This window comes from Chlorocebus sabaeus, chromosome 24 (assembly GCF_047675955.1).
Source record: "Chlorocebus sabaeus isolate Y175 chromosome 24, mChlSab1.0.hap1, whole genome shotgun sequence".
Classification (NCBI taxonomy): domain Eukaryota; kingdom Metazoa; phylum Chordata; class Mammalia; order Primates; family Cercopithecidae; genus Chlorocebus; species Chlorocebus sabaeus.
Genome location: NC_132927.1, coordinates 72,216,351 through 72,235,319, shown reverse-complemented (window position 1 = coordinate 72,235,319; position 18,969 = coordinate 72,216,351). Strand labels below are relative to the sequence as shown.

At 45.9% G+C, this 18,969-nt stretch overlaps 1 protein-coding gene across 2 annotated transcripts in view; it reads right to left on the bottom strand.

Annotated features, from left to right (window-relative positions):
• The window catches only part of TUNAR (transmembrane neural differentiation associated intracellular calcium regulator), a 49,006-nt gene that overhangs the window by 7,449 nt on the left and 22,588 nt on the right, over positions 1-18,969 (bottom strand). The window contains exon 3 of one of the 2 annotated variants that reach the window (XM_073011303.1): positions 10,823-10,904. The exons of the other annotated variant lie outside the window; for it this stretch is intronic. The gene's annotated coding sequence lies outside the window, so the exon portion shown is untranslated. The remainder of the gene's footprint in view (positions 1-10,822; positions 10,905-18,969) is intronic. 2 annotated transcript variants of the gene reach the window in all.

Here is an 18,969-nt window from a genome sequence, read left to right as displayed (position 1 = left end):
AACTATAAGGAAATTCGACAACCTTAAATTCAATATCTGTTTATCAAAAAATAAAATATCATCAAAAGCAGAAAGTTAAGCCACAAACTGGGATATATACTACACATCATTCTAGTCTCAAATGAGCAAGAAAATGATAAATATCCAGTAGAAAACTGGGCAAAACCGTGTCCAGGCATTTCTCAAAAAAGTATATAGCCATAAAGAACCTAAACCTCAGTATCAGAGAAATGTCAATTAAAATACAGTTAGCTACCATTAAACAGCCATAAGATTGGCAAGAACTAAAACATCTGACAAGACCACTGACCACAGAGTCTGTAGAGCAGCAGGGACTCTCCAGATACCTATTGCAGGAGTATCAGTGGATACTGTCACTTTGGAAAACAGGATGGCATTATCTTGTAAAGCCAAACATACTCACACCCCAGTGATCTAGCCATGCCACCTTGAGATACACACCAAGTACACCTGCAAATACGCAGCAGGGTACATGGATAAGAGCATTTAAAGACAGCAATGTCAGCATAAGCGAAATGCTGAATCCAGCATCAATGGCCATCCACAGTGGCCTGGATCTACTGTTGTATGTTCTCATGCTGGCATAACACAGAGCGTTGAGGAAAAAATGAAATGCTGGAATGTGCCATCACATGGATGAATTGCAAATACAATATCAAGTGAAAAAGCATGTTGCAAAAGACCACAGAAAGGATGATCCCACTTAGGTAGGAAGTTCAGAAACAGGGAGAATCTGACAATGTTTTATATGGAGATACAAGTGTGATAAAAACACAAAGAAAAGCAAGAGAATAATAAACCTCAAAGCTAGTGCAGTGGTTCCCACTAAGTGGACAGGATGGAGAGGATGCTCAGGGACTCTCTAAGCCACTGGTAATATTTCTCAAGCTGGTGGTGGATACACGAGCGCTTGCTCTTTATACTTCCATTCTAAATATGCTTCTCATATCTATTCCATATTTAATAAGTCAATTGCTGATTTAATACTTATTAACTACATAATTAACAATAAAACAATACTGATATTAAATAACTAATTAGCAAAAATTATTTTTTAAAAAAACACAGGGTTTTAAAAACTGGGCATATTAAGTGCTGTACTGAATGCCACAAGAAGCCCTGCATGGTAATCAGGAAGGGAGCCACTTCTCTGGAAAGACACAGTGCCCCTCATGAGCACCCCTACTGTGCCAAGGCAATGGGCAACTCACTTTCAAGCACAGTTCTCAGCAAGCCAGTCCTCTGCCGGGCTGCTTCCAATGAGCACACTTGAGAGTTTTTAATCATTTGCTTAATTAGGATGCATGTCTTGGAAAATAAACCACATGAATATACAGTGACACAGTGCCGTGTGTGGTCTGGGCCTAGAGGCTGCAGGGCAGCTGGGGAGAGCCCTGCAGGGGGACTCAGGGTTCAGTGTGGAATCCCAGCCGGTCAGGGCTAGAAGGCACCGAGGTCATGGCTCATGGGGCCTGCCCAGTATCCATGGTCTTTCTTTTGGGATCATGGTCTCGATTTTCCTCTGGAAAATTACCCTTCCCAATGGAGGCTGTCGATCAAGCTGCCATGGGGATGGGTCTGGATCCTGGCCAAGCCTATAAGATGCTCTTTCTCTGGAGCTTAGTCTTAGGTAGGGTGATAGCAGGTGGGTTAACCGTAAACACTGACTCATCCTAGCCACGGTGCTGAAATGAGGTTCCATTAGCTGCTGCCGCCTGGATGCCTGGAGCCAGGCTGACTTTTGCCCTTTCTAAAGCTCAGTTCACCATTTCCTTCTATCCCATGAACTACCCCATATCCCTGCAAAAAACAGTGTTTTTGCTTAAGGCAGCTGGAACCCCTTTCTTACCAGTATCTGTTGCATGCAACCAAGGAACTTTTACTTGTACAGAAGGGGTATTCAAGGTTATTTTGTTGGCTTCTTTGAACTCCCCCTAGAAGAATACTCAGTGCTAACCAAGCCTCCTCTTGAAGACTTCCCATCATTCTGGAATTTACCACCTCTCAGGAAGTATATTCTACCAGCTGACAGCTCAGTCAGGAAAGCCCTTTACTTTACAACAAAATATTCTCGCTTAGCTTGCACCCACTGGAACTACTTTATAACCAGGAACTAAACAAAAGCAAGTCCTTGTTATCCTCTGCAAGGTAGCACCACGGTTTTTGAAAAACTGATACTGAAGGAATGACAACTCTGGCTTCAGATATAGCTGGGATCCAACCTTGTCTCAGTGGTTTATCAGCTATGTGACTGGGGCAAGCTGCTTCATCTCTCTGAACTTCAGTTTCCTCATCTATAAAGCAGGGATAATAGCTTGTAGGACTAAAGATACTAGGTGTAAGTCTCCTAGCTTGATGAATGGCGGCCACTACGATTAAGTGGTGATGATGATGATGACGACAATGATGATGACAGGCTCATTCTCATGGACTTCACAAGCCCTTTTGTCCAGCTAAGCACCTTCTGTTCCCTACTTGTCCACATAGCCACTCCTAATCATGATCCCTTCTCCTGGGAAGGCCCACCCTAAAAATCACAGCACGCACAAGGAAAACATTATTCCAGGGAAAGTTTTTTGAGCCCAAACTGGGCAGGATTGTCCTCTCCCTCCTGGATGTGGCACATCCATGGATGCTAATAAGAACACCTCACTTTGGGGCCCCCACAGCATGCCATGACTCATGATGCTGCAAAGCCAAATTGCTCCCTCCTGTTCATGGAAGGTGAGCATTTTTAACCCAAGAATAGGACTTAGTATTTACATTACAGTCCAAGGGGCTGACCTCTATCCACTGTGCCAATCTGTTGAGCTCACCTTGGTTCCCAGATGATTGTCTTCCTACATAGTCACTCTCCTCCCAGCTTCATCCACACACAGGATGTGCAGACTCTCCATACAGCTGTCTAAATGACTCACCTTCCAGTTTTTGACTAGGTTTCCAGCTTGATACCAGCTAGCTCGTTAGCACTCTTCCAAGGCTGCCAATTGGTTACTATTTGCCTTCTCCTCTGGCCGACATTTCTCCAAGGTTGCTATAAAGTCCACCTAGCGGCCGGGCATGGTGGCTCACGCCTGTAATCCCAGCACTTTGGGAGGTGAAGGCGGGCGGATCACAAGGTCAAGTGATCAAGATCATCCTTGCCAACAGGGTGAAACCTCACCTCTACTATAAATACAAAAATTAGCTGGGTGTGGTGGCCTACACCTGTAGTCCCAGTTACACGGGAGGCTGAGGCAGGAGAATTACTTGAACCCAGGAGGCAGAGACTGCAGTGAGCCAAGATTGCACCACTGCATTTCAGCCTGGTGGCAGACTAAGACTCTGTCTCAAAAGAAAAAAAAAATTCCATCTAGGACTTAGAGGTCTCTAGGTTAGTGACCCTGCTGGACAGACCATGGCTGAGCGATATCCAAGATGCTGGGTCCTGGCACTCTCTGCAGCCTCTATTTGCTGGTGAAGTTTCCTCTTTATTACTTCTCTAAACCAATTTCTCAGAGCCAATTCTAAGAATTGGAGTTCGTCCTTTGCCAAGCCACTCAGTGATCAATAGTAAACTGGGGAATGAAAAATTCGTGTGATTACGACTCACTGATGCATTACCTGGCAGTTGAAAATGATGGTGACCATTCTCAGCAAACTAACACGGGAACAGAAAACCAAACACCGCATGTTCTCACTCATAAGTGGGAGTTGAACAATGAGAACATATAGACACAGGGAGGGGAACATCACACACCGGGGCCTGTCGGGGAGTCGGGGACAAAGGGAGAGAGAGCATTAAGACAAATACCTAATGCATGCGGGGCTTAAAACCTAGATGATGGGTTGATAGGTGCAGCAAACCACCAGGGCACATGTATACCTATGTAAATAACCTGCAGGTTCTGCACATGTATCCCAGAACTTAAAGTAAAATTAAAAAAAAAAAAAAAGAAAATGATGGTGACAAAGACCATGTGGTAAAAAAAGGAAGATGCCTGGCTAGGCAAGGTGGCTCACTCCTGTAATCCCAGCACTCTGGGAGGCCAAGGTGGGTGGATCACGAGGTCAAGAGATCGAGACCATCCTGGCTAACACAGTGAAACCCCGTCTCTACTAAAAATTCAAAAAATTAGCCAGGAGCGGTGGCGGGCGCCTGCAGTCCCAGCTACTCGGGAGGCTGAGGCAGGAGAATGGTGTGAACCCAGGAGACGGAGCTTGGATTGAGCCGAGATTGCGCCACTGCACTCCAGCCTGGGCGAGACAGCGAGACTTTGTCTCAAATAAAAAAGGAAGATGCCCACGATGTGATAAGGGGAAAAACACAGGATATTAAAATTCAGTTCTACTTATGACTGCAAATAATTTTTAAAATTATTTAAATAGTTTATTTTTGTTACTGATGGGAATATTTTCTCAGTAAGTTCAAACAATGTTATCACAGAGAAGGATAAGCTAATGTTAGATCTAGAACAGTTAGTACAGCATTATCTTGAAATTTCAGGGGGAAAAAGTGGTTGACTGGAACTTCATCTATCTTTTTAACCAAACAATGTTAAAATAAACACATTTGAACAGAAAAATGTTATCTAGTTCTTTTACATTTCAATTGCAAAATACTTTAATAGAGAAAATTCCATTTTTCTGCATCTATTTAGACAATATTACAATAAAAGGCAGTGTGGAATGCAGAATGTAGCTAGTGAGAATATTAGATAATGTAAATTTGAGAAGAAACTAGCTTTTCCATATTAAATAAAGTCAATGATCACATAAATTCAACATGATTACAGGGACTAAAGTAAAAATACAAAGTACAATATAGTGCAAGTAAGAGTTTTAAAACTTACTTGTCTAGGAAAAACATGCTGGGGGAAAAAAATCAGAAATGTTCTATAACAGAGTTCAAAGCAATCAATATATAAACAAATAAAACTACGAAGACTACGAGTGCTTCTGTTTTCCAACAATCCTCGAAGAACCTCACCAGCCAAGTGACGAGAACAATGCCAGCGCGCAAGGAGAAATCTTGGTGTCAGTATCTCTCTGCCTGAGAGGCTGGAATTTGAAAACCAAAAGGGGTCGTTGCTGTATGTGAAAAATGACAAACGAGAGAGGTTCTGACAGCTTTTCTATAATACAGCAGAGATGTTCAGGCTGAATGGGAGTTGGCTTTTGTGTCATTTAATTCTAGTACCAACTTGTTTGTCAAAATAATGCCAGTCTCAGAACTAAATCTGTGCTCCCTGATGTGCTAAAAGGTACCAGACATTCCGGAAAAGGAAGACAGGGACTATTCTATCCAAATTCTTTCCATCACTTGCTGCCTGCTTTCAATGGAGTGGCTCAGGCTCAATTGTAATTCCGAGTGTTTCTCCATCTTGAGAACATTTCCATATTTTGGAGCGGGGAAGGTTCACGCTGATCCTATCTACAAGGACAAGCTAAGCTCCTGCCTGGAAATTTAGCATCGCTGTTTGACAAATCTAGCAGATGAGGCCAGAGCACAGAGGAAGTATCAACTTCTCCCCTCGAGGAAGAGACCTCAGTGGTCACCTAAAACACAGCCGCCCATAGCAATGGGCATATACAAATGGAAGACAACAGCTCTGGCCTTCAATGAGCTCATAGCCCAAGGAGGGGAAAACACAAATTGATCACTATGGTGATGAGGGCTCAGGGCACTGCAGAGAGGGCACGCAGCGAACTGTCCCCAGAAGATAGAAGGTCTGAGCGGAGACATCAAAGGCCAGTAGGACCATCTCAGCTGACGGTGGGAGAAGGGCACTGAGGCAGAGGACTGGCAGATGTAAAGAAAATGTGCAAGTACGGAATGCTACATCGAGGAGGACTGGCGCAGCAGCATGGTGAGGGGGCTGTCCTAAGAGCTGAGGCTAGAGGAGGAAGCAGGGACTAGAACAGAGGCCTTTGTAAGTCATGCAAGGCACTTGTGGAATTTATTCATTAGATGCAATGGGTACATGGATGTTCAATTCCTGTTTATTTTCTCAATCACACATATACACTATGTATACTCTTGTATACATTAGATACTTTATATTGAATTTTTGAAACTCACTTGGCTCCTAAAATCAAACCACAGAAAGTAAAATGGGTAACTGGCTCTCCAGGACTAAATGTCTGGACAGGGTGGTTGCCAGCTCTGGCAACATTCCACAGTTGCCTTCCAGGCTTTCAGGAAATGAGCTGGGAGTCTCTGAGTGACAGAATCTGAACCCAGGCAAGGTCTTCATCAGGGGCTGGGCAAGAGTTTTCCAAAGGACAAACTCCTCCACATGTGCCCATGCCCAGCACAGGCAGCCACAGAATGGCCTGGCTGTCATCAGACGGCCACTCAAGGGAGATGGCAGCCAGGCCATCCCTGGTGATACGAATTACTCCCAGGAGTTCCAAAGGACCGCTGAAGAGATAAAACATCCGTAAAGCATTTAGTCTGATCAACGAAGGTTCACAATGATTAGCATTCATTACAGTGCTTCCCTCCCTAATTGCCAAGATGTTGCTGGATCTGGCTTTGTACTTGATATCTGTCATGATGGGGCCAGTAGCTACTTAGCTACTATCCAGCCACACATGATGATAAAAGTCATAGCTACTCATTAGTAAATACACAGTTCCTTCATCCATCCACCCACTCAACAAATATTTATTTAGTATTTACTCTATGCTGGCCCCATTCTATTTTGTTTTTTAGAGATGAGGTCTCACTCTGCTGCCCAAGCTGGTCTCAAACTCTTGTACTCAAGTGATCTGCCCACCTCCACCAAATGTTGGGATTACAGGAGTGAGCCACCATGCCTAGCCAAGACCCTATTCTAGAGACACTGCAACAGTACAGACAAAAATAAGCATTATCTGCATTTTAGAGATAAGGAATTGAGACTTAAAATAATTAGTGAACCTCTGCAACATTCCAGGAAGTTTGTAGGTACTAGGGATATGGCAGTGAAAAAAGTAAAGAAATGATCATAAACTAAGTTGCAACTTAAATCACGCAGCCGACATGACTCCCAGGTATTGCCCATCTCCTGCCTGCCCTCAAATGCCCACCACATTCCTGTCCCACCACCGCCTGCTGCGGCTCTAACCTCTGTGCGTTTGTTCACATGCTCTTCTTGGCTTGGATAACTACTGCTGGCCCTCTGAGGCTCAATTCCATTGGTAGCATTTCCTGGGACCCCGTCTTCGGATGTCTGGGCAACTCCTGCCCTATCCTGTGACCATCTCTTGATTTGGGTCTTTCCCCCACTAAACTGAGCTCCTTTGGAGGGTCAGGCCTGGGTGGGTCTGATTCACCTCCATGTTCTTTGGCCCCTGAGCCTGGTCTGGGGCAGCCACGGTGTTCTGTACTGAGAGTGAGTGCATGCATTGGCTCACTCTGAGAGGCAGCTGAGACGGGGGGCAGGGACAGCCTAGCCCAGCCCTCCAAGTTGGACTTCCCTATAAAGAGATGGCAGCAGCCGGGCATGGTGGCTCATGCCTGTAATCCCAGCACTTTGGGAGGATGAGGCAGGCGGATCACGAGGTCAGGAGATCGAGACCATCCTGGCTAACATGGTGAAACCCCGTCTCCACTAAAAATACAAAAAGTTAGCCAGGCGTGGTGGCGGGCGCCTGTAGTCCCAGCCACTTGGGAGGGTGAGGCAGGAGAATCACTTGAACCCAGGAGGAGGAGGTTGCAGTGAGCCAAGATCATGCCACTGAACCCCAGCCTGGGTGACAAAGTGAGACTTCATCTCAAAAAAAAAAAAGAGATGGCAGCAAGAATAACCTTGTTTATTTTCTTTCTCCCCCTGAAGTCTGATGGAAAGGAGGGATTAGTTTACTGTGTGTTGAGTGAGAAAAGTTTAAACACGGATCTAAAGAGAGAAAAAACAGCTCCCTGTACTGACACTTAAGGGTAAATTAATCAGTAATTCCTTTGCTCAATGAGAACACGTTTTTCAGTTGTGGGAAAGGTTAATTCTGTTAGTCTAGACTTCCCTGAGGAACACAAGTCACCAGGTATCTCTGAGGCAAGGATGCTTCAACAGTGGAGATGAGACACAGGCCTACGGAGTAGACCTCCAGCCCAGCAACGTCACCCCCCGCCTGCCTGCCACTTCCACCGGGCCATGGACCCCACTTGCCAGGGGGACTCTACCTCCAATTCCCAGGACTAACAGGGAGTAGGGGAAGGACCCAGGGATTTGGGTTCCAGGTATGGCCCTCAACGAGCTGTGTCACTTAAAATACATCAACTTCCCTCTCTGGTCCTCATCCGTAATGGATTCATGATGGGCTCAAATGGGGTGATAGCCAAGGCCTCTTATGGTTCCAGTAGTGTACATAGAGAGGGGAAGAAGGCCATAATCTGAGGAAACTGAATTTGAGACTCTTGTGATCCCAACTAACTCTGTGACCAAGGGAAAATCTCTTAACTTCTCTTTGCCTCAGTTTCTTTGCTCTAAAATGGAGCCAACAGTAGAGTAAGCCCCGATTCTTCATGAGGTTGTTAGAGGACAAAACAAGGCAGCGTATATGAGAGCCCTCAGTAAGCTGTCAGGGAGAGACCAGCATCTGCCCTTCCTTGATGCTGAGAGGACAGATGGGAGGACGCACTTTGCCTGACAGATCATTGCCTGGTGAGAAAGAGCCTCCATAAGAGTGATGGCAGTGGCAGGCCATCTGGAGCGGCTGAGTAGGCAGGAGCCCCACCCCACTGGATGCTGCTGCAGCTGCCCAAACCACGGCTGCAGACTCAGGCCTCCTTGCACTCCTGGGGACCTGGGAAGTCAACCCTGGCCTCACAGCCTTGGAAGTGCCTCTTCCCACTGTCTGACTTCTCCCTGCTGTTGGCATCTGCTCTGATCTCAGAGCAAAATTGGGACCGGGTCTGGGTGCCATGAACAGCATCAGGAGGCAGATTCCTGAGCAGAAGGAGGTGGGTCCCTAGGAAGGCCCCACCTTAAGGCCAGGGAGGGCCTGAAGGCTGGGGACCGGGCTGCCAGTCCTGCAGATTGAACTGGGGACTTGTGGTGCCTTTTCCAGGCCCACCCATGACTGCCCATGGACCAACTGGCACACACTTCCTCTCCTCTGAGGTCCATAAAAGCCCCAGGGTCAGCCAGAGCAGGGAAGAGGATGGAGAGGACAGAGAGACCACAGGAGGACCAACTGCAGAGAGGATCTGTGCTCTCTGCTGAGGGCTTCAGAGATCTGCAGAGATGTCGAGACTTAGCTGCAAAGAGGAGTCACTCTCTCCAGGGCCTCCTCTCAGCTGAGAGCTGAAGAAATGGTGGGACAACCTGCTGGCATAAAGGAGCCACTCACTCCAGGGCCTCTTCTCTGCTGAGAGCTGAACACTCAACAGGATGACCTGCCTACAGAGAGGAGCTACCCATTGCAGATCTCCCCTGAGCTGTTGTAACACTCAGTAAAGCACCTCCTCATCTTGCTCACCCTCCACTTGTCTGCACACCTCATTCTTCCTGGATGCGGGACAAGAACTCGGGCAAAGGCACCACTGGCCACAGAGATTTCTGGCCAGAAAAGCAGCATCCTAAAGATCCCGTAACAAGAGTAGCAATACCTCCACCTTGCCCCTTATGCTTACCGTTGACTTCCAACAAGAAACATTTTCTAACCCTTGAAAGCAAAGCTTTCTGGAAACAAAATTGACAACACTTAACAAAACCACATATACATTTCCCTTCCAACTATGCAACTCCACTTTTTAGACTCTACCCTGAAGATAACCTCCAGTGCTACGAAAACACACGTGCAAGTTCATCCAATGCAGCATCATTTGTAAACGCAAAAATATGAAAAGCAACCTAAATGCTCAGATACAGGAGAGGGGCTGAAAAAACCATGGCACGTCCACACATAGAGTACGATGTGGTGGCAAAAAGGAAGGAGGAAGGACCCTATGAATGGACTTGGAGAGATTTCAAGCACCCAATGTTAACTTAGAAAAGCAAAGTGTCAAAGTGCATGCTACACCTCATGGAAGAAAGGGGCTACAACAATGCATGCATGCATCTGCTCACTTGTGCAAAAGAAATATAGGAAAGGTAAACTAGAAATTAAAGAGACTGGTTCCCTAGAGGAGGTGGGAGAGAAAGGGACGCAGAGAAGAGGGGGGTAGGATCACGATGGTGAGGATGGGGAGGAAGTGATGCTTCTCTGAGTGTATCTTTTGCTATAGATCTGACTCAGGAGCATTGAGATGTTTAGCACATCTTTCATATGTCCACACAAAACAATTCAAACCAACCAAGACCTCAAGGAAACCCAGAATGGAATGTAAACATTAATAAGTGGACCAAACTATTACATGTAAATAGTATTACCACACTGAAGGGGGTGGGAAAGAAAAGAACTCGCCTAAGTAATTTTGGAAAACAGTATTTTGATTGGATAACATAAGGCTGAAGACAAAACGACCGTACACAAACACTATCACCTACTCAGTAATTGGGTAAATGTGCTTCTCATGGGGGCATGGGTTAATAAATCTGAAACTACTTTAGTGTATACTAGAATTAAATAAATATATTTTAGCTAACAAAAGCTGGGTTTCTTGTTATTGGATAAAAAAGTTTCAAGAAAGGGAAAAAGTTAAAATGAGCCTTGTGATGTTGGATTAGAACTAGAGATACCAGTATAAATACATGGCTTTTAATATACATCCAGGTAGGCGGACACAGAAATACAGATGAGTGTGCACACGTGGATTAGTGCCTGTCCATGTCATTCCCAGTGATGTCCCCTAAAAGGCCTAAAAGCAATGACAGCTCAGTAGCAATAAACATACCTGGCACCCAAACCTTGGTTTCTCTACGCCATTCTTCAATAAAATGAACCCAGGCTCCTTGGAGAAGTGGCTGATTCCAGAGCTGAGGAAGGGAATATACAAGATAAGCCTTGAACATCTTGTGATACCAGAAAGTTAAGGAAGTGTTCCAAAAACAGGTGGGGGTGGAGGGGCTGGTTGAAAACACAAGAGCAAACCTGAAGGAACTTCTAATGGCTAAAGCTGGGACAATTTGAGCAAGAAAATAAATAACTACAGTCTTAGATTATAAATCATAGGATAAAAGAAATGTCTATGAGTTTTCATTGACATAAATAAATAATCACATAAATAAATGGGGGAGAAAAACCAGTTCTTTCTTATAGTAGAGTTCCAATAAATAAATGTAGGAATACAAAGAGAGAGAAACAGAAAAATCACCAGGAGGCACTCACAACAGTAATAATTATTGTGGACAAGATCTACCGATGGATGCTAAAACCAATGAGCTCATGTTTGAGGAGAAAGAGATTCACATGGTCTCAAAGTATTTCCTCCAAAGTATTTATCAATTATGAAGAAAAGACAGTAACTTTACAGTGAAGCCTGGTAGACCTCCCTTTAACCCAGTGATCGAGGTCAATGTCACCAGTGAGGTCCACACCATGAATCCCGATATAGGGCACCAAGGAGATCACAACATCAGCTCTGTAGGATTCTTGCCAAAAATGCACAACCTCAGTCCAAAAAAGTGCTTCAGACAAACTTTAACTGAGGGACATTCAGCAAAATAACTGACAAGTGTTCTTCCGAAGTGTTAGGGTCATGGAAGACAAAGAAAGACTGAAAAACTGCCCCAGATTGGAGGGGAGTAAGGAGACATGGTGACTGAGCAGTGTGGGATCTGGAACGGCATCCTGGAACAGAAGGACATTCGTGGGAAGGTTGGTGCAATCTGAATTGGTGTGCAATTGAATTAACAGTATTGCACACTGGTAACTTCCTGAATTTGCTGATTACACTCGGGTTATATAAGATGTTCACTGGAGGGGACACTGGGTGCAGAAGCTACTTCTACATTAGCTCAAAATTTTAAAAAGAGGTAATGCTTCAGTCCCTTATTCAACAATTTCACAAACACTTAGGCCAAACCACCAGGGTCTTTGCTAAGTCCTACTAAAGAATTTGCTCCAGTATCAATCCCTCTAGAGGATGCAGGGAACAGAGGCTAAGGAGTGCTGGATTTGAACCAGAGCTTCCAGGGCCCTGGCGGAATGAGTTGGTTTTGGTGACAGGCTCTGGGTCAGTCTTTGGTTACAGAAAACCCCAGAACTGAAGGGAGCTCTGGAACATCCTGCACAGGTCCTCAGCTGGGGCTGGTGTCCTGAGGGGAAGAGGATATAAACACAGGCCCTGCGCGGTACCCAGCCCGGGCAGCCCCTCCACCTCCTGGACTTTCTCTGCAGACCTTACCTGCCTTGGTTCTCAGAAGCAATCAGGGCCTGAGGCCTGGAAGGGGTTCCTCACTTCCCTGGGGCTGAGCCTCAAGGGCCCTGGGTTCTGGGAACCCCACCTTCTGTGTTTCAGAGATGACACCTGGGCTTTACCAGTACACAGCTGCAGCCCACCTCTTAGGACTCGGCCTCTGGCTGAGCTCCTGTCCCAGGAACCTGCTTGGTGACCCTGGCCTGGGTTGTTGACTTTAATGCCTGTCCCTCACCCGCCAGACAGACTGGTCTGCCCTGCACCTGCCTGGTAGCCTTGGTTGTGCTCCTGAGGCCTGGAGGTCGGCCTGCCTGCCTTCCTGAATCCTTCCAGGGCCCACCTGTCCTCTCCCACTCCCTTCCACTGTGTTCTGCCTATCACCAGCATGTCCTCCACAGGCCTTGAATGTTGACTGCTTGCCTGGGTTCAGTCTGTCTGCCAGAGTGACCTTTTCCCAGATCCCCAAAGAGGTAGGTTCTGGTCTAAGTCAACCACCCAGGCCCCCTAACAGGAGTCAGTGATGGCCTCTGTCTCCAGCAGGATCAAGCAAGGCTCCAGGTTTGTGCTGAGGGACCTAGCAGAACCTCTGTTACAGGGGAGTGAAATATTACACATACGTAGCCCTCCACGATCTGCAAAATCCACTTTGCCCAGCGATGGGGGATTACAGATGGCCACTCCCTGCTTCCAGTCACAAGGCAGGGGTCCATGCTCCCTCCCCTTGGGTGAGAGCCCATGCAGGTTCCTTGGCCAGCCTTACAGCCCAGCAGCTTCCATTTCCTGTGTCTTGGAACACTCCCTCTTTGGAAGCTGGCTGCCATGTCAGAATCCAACTCCCCTGAGGCCACCTGCTGTGAGGAAGCCCCAGCTAGCCAAGTGGAGAGAAACGGGGGCAGAGAAGACCGATAGCCCTGGTTGTGCCGGCCAGCCCAGCCCAGTTGCCAGCCAGTGGCTCCAGCCCCAGGCACCATCTGTCTGTGATACCCAGGAGACCCAAAATGAGAACCACCAGCTGAGTCCAGTCAACCCACAGAACCCCACGAGATAACAACAACCTTCTGTTTCAAGCCACAAGTTTAAGGCTGGTTTGTTACACAGCAGTAGGTACCGAGAACACTGGCTGAAAGAGGCTTTTGTTTGCAATCCTTAAGGAAAAGAAGTTTTTTTTTTTTTTTTTTTTTTTTTTTTTTTATGAATGTCATTGTTTTTCATCTGTAAAGTGGGGAGAATAATTCCACAGGTAACTGAGCAAGAACTGTGTGAGCAGGACAATGCTCGTTTGTGATCTGTGTTGCATGTTTGTCGCTGGTGATCTCCAGGGGTCTCTGGGCTTCGAGCGTGGTCTTCCTGCACAGGGACAATCGTGCTGATGTTATCATCTCTTACTTCCTGCTTGCTGAGTGACCATGGTTACATTTAAAGCAGTCAGCAGAGCCCCTAGCATTGCTGACTGCTTCCCAAGGGCCAGGTAATGTTCTAAGCACTTTATGTCCATCAACAATTTTAATCCTTGCAACAACAGAAGAGAGGAAGGCGCTATGATCACATTTTATAAACGGGCAAAGTGGAGTCGGCGAGTGGGAGAAACGTCTCCCCGTTCCTCAGGGTGTGAGAGAGCTGGGATTCTCTCATTTTCACCAAGGCCCTGCTCTGAACGGCCCCACTCTAGTGTTTCTGAGCCTCAGTTTCCCTGTCTACAAAATGGAATAGTAACGCCCACCTGATTACTGCTGCATGGATTCAATGGGAAACAGTCATCTTGTTTGGTATACATTTTTCTCTCTCTCTCCGCTGCTATGTTTTATGGCTCAAAGTTGCAAATAACAGATATTTACTAAGAAAATCTATGTTCTCAATGCTTTTTAAAAGACCCACCCATGAAAGGAGAAAGGTTTTTAAGGAATTCCAGCTTACAGTCCCTGATAGGACCAGAAATAGAAGTTTAAACAATGCAGGGAAATGCAGATCCCCTCCTCTTGGGAAGGTGGAGGTGACACTGTCTCTAGTCTTTGTCCCCAAGGTCCATGCTGAGAGGTTCAAACAGACGATGAAAGGGATGTGGACAGATTGTCCTTTTACGAAGCAGGTTCCCCCACCCCATCCCATGATTACCCAGCACTTGAGCGTCCCCATTTCCAAATGCCCCTGGGGAGATCAGGGTTTGCTAAGGGCATAGAACAGCTCCCATAATTGCGATTTCCTAGCGCTCAGGTCTTGCTGAGCAAATGGCTTGGCCCATGCTAGCCGTGGATCAACAGCCTGTATTTCATGAATATTTTTCTTTGGCGGGCTGCACCCATCTACATTTCACTTACTCAGGAGCATTTGCATTTTAATGTGATTTTTTCCGACATGACTAGACAGCTGGGTGGGTTTTACCATCTTCTGAGATATAAAAATTCTCATCTCTGCATATGGATCCCTCCAACTGTGTTTTGTCCAGGCTGGAAATAGCATCCTTCTGAATGGTAACTTTTTGAAGAAACTGCGGCTGACACGCAGGCAGAAGTCAACTTTAAAATTTTGATCCAATACATGTCCAGACTAACAGGGGTTAAAAAAAAAAAAAAAAAAAAAAAAGACTTGAAAAAAAATGACTTTGCTATAAGGTGCTACACTGAAAAAATATGCATGATACTACTGTTGCCTAGCTATCTAAATTCCTGCTACTCTTCCCTCTCTGTCAATCCCATCACAACTAAAGGACTGAACATCCTTGATCTCTTTTGGAAATACTACCCCAGGGCCTTTACACTGGCTGTCTCCTCTACTGGAACACACTTTGCCCAAACTTTTGCACTGGCTGGCTCCATCACAGCATTCAGATTGCTCAGACACCGTGTCCCTGCAGCAAAAGTCTTCCAGGATGCCCTGCCTATAAAGGTCCCCCATTCCCATCCCTCTCCAGCTATGTGCCCTACTTCATTTTCATCAAAGTACCGAAAAAAGGAGGATTCCCTACTCCAAAGTATGCTATGATTTCATTTCTCCTCCCTACTTTGAAGAGAAGCCACTTGCCAACAATCATGTCCTTCACTGCAGCCCCTGTGCCAAGAACAGTGCTGTGCGGCAGAGGCTCAATGAATAAATATCTGCGCATTTTCCAGAAAAGAAAGCTGTGGTTCCCTGGGGTTAAGTAATTTGTCCACGATGGCTCTGCTAGGCTCCAGGGCTGTCAACCATTGGGGCTGTCCTGAGCCCAAATCCACAAGATTAACTCCTGTGCTCTACATTAGAAAATGTACATATCCTGCCTCTGTCCCTTAACATCCTTGTTACTGGCATCTATATGAGGCCTGGCACCCAGGAGAGGCTCACAAAATGCTTACAGCAGGAGGGTCTGAATACATGAGCAGAATCCCTGGCCCCCAACTCTCTGGGGAGGAAGAGAATGTTCAGGCTTTTCCAGTCTGACCACTCATTGAACCCTCATTCCCTTCTCTACTAGTTTCACCAGATGGTTGCCCAGATTTCTGCTTGAGCATTTCCGGGGCTGCATGAATCACCTCCCAAAGCAGTCCATAAACAATGGCTCCTGTCAGCTCTGCCGGTCAGAAAGCTCTTACGCCGAGCCAGACAACAGCACTTGCCTGCTTCTCTGTTAAACACACACCTTCTGAAGCTATTGCCTGGACTGTCTCTTACCCATCTCAAACATTATGCTAGAAAATAAAAGAAAGAAATCTATACATGAGTACTGAAACTAAAAAGCAGAGAAAAATACGCTCCTAAAAAATAGGTAAAGGGAGCAAAATAACTAACCAACTAAATAAACAAAAAAGAAGCAAAAGGTATCTATAAACCACATGCCTTCGGTCCTGTCTCACTGCACATAAATGGGCTACATTTTTCCTTTACGAGCCTCTGTTTGACTGTCCACAAAATGGCGATGTGGAGAAGGTGGCTGCGCCCCTTCTAAGGGCATCTGCTTCTCCCCTTTTGCCATGAACTGTTTTTAATGCCCACAGTTCTTTGAAACCTGGCACCACTTGCTCTCCAAACTAGTATGCACTCCAAGGCCAGGTGGAACCGTTGGCCACCTTGTCATAAGCAATGACAGCTAACTTGGATTAAGGCTTACTATGCAACCAGTATGGAGCCCACCTCCTGCCCCGGCTGGCTCATTTACTCCCCAGCACAGACCTAAGAAGGAGGCACTGTGCCCTCACCAGACAAGAAACCCAAACCTTCACATGGCCAAGTCCTTTGCTGCCCTGGACTCCCACCAACTGGGGCCAGCAGCCCTGGGACAGGCCTGGCACTTGTGAACCTCTGACCCCTGGCTCTTGTTCAAACCGTGCCTTGCCCCCTTTACTGGTTCCATCTAATAACACTCAGCTTTCTGTCCAGACCGGCCCTGGTGCCGTCTCTCCACCCGTCTGCCTCAGTTCCCCTGAGCACAATTCATCACTCCTTTCCCCGCAATCACGCAGCCCACTAACTGTGCCTCTCAGCAGCGCAGCCTTCCCTCCGCCTCACAGTGCACCTGTTCACACGTTTGTCTCTCCCTCTGAGCTGCAGGGCCCTTGAGGACAGACACCGTGTCTTAATTGACTCTGCACCCTTCTCACCTCTTGTATTTAAGCACCGTTTTATGCTTACAGGAAGATTTCATATACATCTGCTAAATAAATGAAAAAAAAATAAAGGAATAAAGAAAAGCTCCCAATAAATGGTTCAGTCTCAGATTCCATGTGATCTAAGGAGCATCCCAAAGCTGGAGGGCCAAGAAATTCCTTTGAATGATTTCACTGTTTCTCTCTTCAAGTCGGAATATTCTATAGGAGAAAGTTGCAGGAGCAGAAGATGAGGGTGACATGAGCTAAAGTATCTATGGTTTCATGGTTTCTTTCACATTTTCCTAATTTTGCACTGCTGTGATCTAAATATGTCCCCCCAAAATTCATATGTTGAAATATTCACCCTCAAGGTGATGGTATTAGGAAGTAGGGCCTTTGGAATGAGATTAGGTCATGAGGGTGGAGCCCTCATGAATAGAATTAATGTCCTTATAAAAGGGACCCCAGACAGCTCTCCACATCTCCCTCCACTAGAGGCGAGGAGGCAGCATGAAGAAGGTCATCTGCAAACCATGGAGCGGGCCCTCTCCAGGCACTCAATCTACTGGCAACTTGATCTTGGAATCCCCAGCTTCCAGAACTGTGAGAAATAAATGTGTGTAGTTTAGAAGCCACTCAATTTATGCTATTTTGTTATAGCAGCCCAAATGGACTAAGACATGCAGCCTGCCTGCAGTCAAACACCCCCTTGAATTCTTCCGCATGCAGGTGAAGATTTACTTCTAACCAAGCCTCGGGGACCCAGAAGTCCTTCTAGTGGGTGCTGCTCCACTGTGGTCCCCACCTCAGAGCAGAGGTCTCCTGTTCTGAGAGGGAGAAGCCTGAGCTTTTTGTGGGGGCTGTGGGATACCTGGGAGTGGATTCTGGGGCCTCTCTTTGACAAAGGACATCAGGCCAGTGAGAAGCTACCAACCATCCCAGATGTGGCTGCATGGTCTCCTGACAACCACAGAGCTCCTGGGGCCTCCAGCATACCACGGATGAGTCACAGACCAGTGATGGGAAAGTCAACTTCTCCCACAGCCCCAGTTACCAAGAGATGCTGGCCTCCATGCAATCAGCAAAGTGGGACGGTCTTGGCCTAAAATCTACTTGAAATCAATCAAGTTTTGGGGGGAAGGGAAGCAGAGTAGAAATCAGAAGACTGGGGTTTGGTTACCAGCTATACATTTCTACCTGGGTGTCCCTGGTCAGTTACCCAGTCTTTCTCAGCCTGTTTACTCATTGGCCAAAGAAGAATCTCACAAGAGCTGCTAGACTTTTTCCAACTCAGAACGAAAAGGCACATGAGAAAGTGAGTAGCGGGAAGAGCAGGGTCAAAACAATCAAAAACTGACCACAGAGGAGACAGAAATAATTCATGGACTAAAGCAAACAAACAAACAAAATGCTCTAATTACTATTCCAGCACTCAGTGTACTAGTAGCTATAAAACAAAAATAGATTCTAGGAAAAGAAATGATCAGAGACAAGAAAAAGCTCTCAGAGGTTAAAAATGTTAGTGCCAACATGTTTTTTAAAAGTTAAAAAAAATCAAAATGACAAACTGGAAAATGAAGTCAACAAAATCTAGAATAAAGAGCAAAAAGGCAAAGAAATGAGAAAAATGTAGAAGAATATAATCCCATTCTGGAAGATTTTAGAGCTGACAAGTAAGAGCCTCAGATATGGAGAACGGAAAACAAATGAAGATTTTTAAACAATCAGTTCCATTAGAATCTCCCAGAGCTGAAGGACGTGGGCTTTCAGATGAAAGGAGTCCACTGGATGACCAGAACAATGAATAAATGAAGACCCACCCTGGAGACTATCCTCATGTAATACATGAACCCCATGAATGAAGAAGAATTCCCCATGAATGAAGAAGAATTCTTAAAATCTTCTGGACAAGAAAAACAGAAAATAAATAATCGATAAGAACCAAGAATCAGACTTCTCATTGGCAAATGAAAAAAGGAAAACTCTAAAGTCTTCAAAATTCTAAAGGCAAATGATTTAGAACCTGGAAATCGACCCTCAGTGTGAGCATAAAATACAGACATTTTCAGACAGTTTACTTTCCGTGTACCTTTTCTTTTTTTTCTTTTTTTTTTTTTTTGAGAC